This window comes from Rosa chinensis, chromosome 5 (assembly GCF_002994745.2).
Source record: "Rosa chinensis cultivar Old Blush chromosome 5, RchiOBHm-V2, whole genome shotgun sequence".
NCBI classification, from domain to species: domain Eukaryota; kingdom Viridiplantae; phylum Streptophyta; class Magnoliopsida; order Rosales; family Rosaceae; genus Rosa; species Rosa chinensis.
In genome coordinates, this window is record NC_037092.1 from 73406997 (window position 1) to 73409093 (window position 2097).

At 42.4% G+C, this 2097-nt stretch overlaps 1 pseudogene; it reads right to left on the bottom strand.

Moving 5' to 3' along the window:
- Positions 1-1580: 1580 nt before the first annotated feature.
- Positions 1581-2097, bottom strand: LOC112164020 (annotated as a pseudogene).

The following is a 2097-nucleotide window of genomic DNA, read 5'->3' on the forward strand; positions in this document are numbered from 1 at the left end:
GGTCGCTCCCTCTAGAATAGGCTTCGGAACGAAAGCCTCTAGAATAGGCTTCGGAACGAAAGCCTCTCTTTCTTCAATTTCTGCAGCATTGGAGACGACGATAGTGTTAACAAGCTCACTTGCCTGGTTAATAGTGACACTCTGACCCTCAGTAGCGGGCGGGTGTTTCTCTCCCTGTTCAATTGACATGTCAGATGATTGGGGGTGACGAGAAAACCTTTGAGTCACTTGTTCTTCAGAAAGACCACGATAGTCCGCGCGAAAGTGCGGTCTGTAACTAGAGGTCTTATGCTTTGAGCAGTTAGCGTAAACCTTTTGGTAAGGGTTTTCGCTTGACTTCCCAATGGTTACGTTTACGAAGAAACACTATGTAGGTCCCACCGAGTATGCCAAAATGTTTGGCTCCAAAACCAGTTGGTGTACAAACTGTCTCTTTTGAGCGTGTACGCAGGCGTGCCAGCACCGTGGGGTGCAGTCGTCCGGAATCCCTTGACCTGACTTCTTGAATCAAGTGTTGTGGACGAGGAGAGCACCAACCTCGTCACAAGGCTATTTTCTCTGCCTTCCGGAAAAGGACTTCTTGCCTTATGGGTAAGGGCTTTGGTTGTGATCTCTTCGCATCACCGAATCGATACTCAACATTGTAGGTTGAGCAGAGCAATCACTGTGAAGTTCTGAGAAAGCACGGGTTTTGCTAAAGCGTGACTTTAGCTTCGCTGGGTTGCGAGGGCGTTACCCTTGCTTCGCTCGTAGTATCGGTGGCAGTGATACTGGCAGTCGGTTCCTGGGGAGACTAGGACTGGGAGTACGGTCTCCGGGTTTCAACTAGGTTGAAGGTTTGCTCCGAGGAGGCTTGATAATCTGTGTGAAGTTGAGTTGAGAGTTGTGTCTAATTCGTCCTTGAAACCTGATATTTTTATACCTAGGGTTTCGACTGTTCCTTGCCATAGAAGGATTATTGATTGAAGTTTCCTATTCAATCTCTGCTACCTGACTCCAATAAGGTCTCGTTTTCCTTATGAATTCCGGAATGGATGAAGCTATAACCCAAACCCAAGTAGACTTATTTTTGGGCCGCAAGTATCGGCCCGCTATGCTAAATCCACTAAAGGATCTTGCCAAAATTACTTTTGGGCTCAAACACATAGACATAGAGATTTAATAAAGATGATCTAATTAAAATGAATTTAACTGTAAATAAGCTAAAGTCATTTTACCACTTAAACTTTACACTTAAAATCAGTTGTGCCCCCAAACTTCTAATTTGATCTCATGTGCCATTGTACTCTCCAATTTTATCAATTATGCCCAATCCTTCACTAATCTATCAATTTATTTATATATTGTTGTCCACTCAAACTAGCTAGTTTTTAGTCTTTAATAGTTTAATCATTTAAGAAACACACTATTTACATGATCAAGGCTAAAAATTGACTCTATGTAAGCATGCATTGTCACTAATTTATGAAGAAATTAAGGAATCAGTTTACTAGTGATTATAATTGATCATATTAGAGAGTATAAGAGCACATGTGATTAAATTAAAAGTTCGGGGGCACAGACGATTTTAGGTATAAAGTTCAAGGAGGTAAAATGAATTTAACTTTTAATTTTATGAACTTCCAATCAGAGATTTCAATGGCTTTGACATCAGGCTTTTTGGGCTCCGCCTTAGGAACCGTCACGCTGAGAACCTCCATTCTCCATAGTAGCCTTTATCTTGTCTATCTCTGCGTTCTCAGGAAGCCTGAACCTTTTGGAGAACTTGCCGCTACTACGCTCAACCCGGTGCCATGTCTCGTTTTTGTCCTCCTTCTCTATCTTCCTCTCTTTGCTAATATGAAGCACCCTGTCATCTTCGACCCCAACCTTGATCTCTTCTTTCTTTAGCCCCATAATGTCAGTCTTGAATACATGGGCTTCCAAGGTCTCCTTCTAGTCGATCCTGGTGTTAACAAAAGCTGAATTTTCATGAGGAAATTCAAGGAAAGTAGAGAGCAATGAAGTAGGGAATTGGAAGTCCTTGAAAGGGTCCAAGAGATCAAGGGAAAAGGGATCAAAGACATTGCTTTGTCGGAAGTTGGGGATGAGCAACAT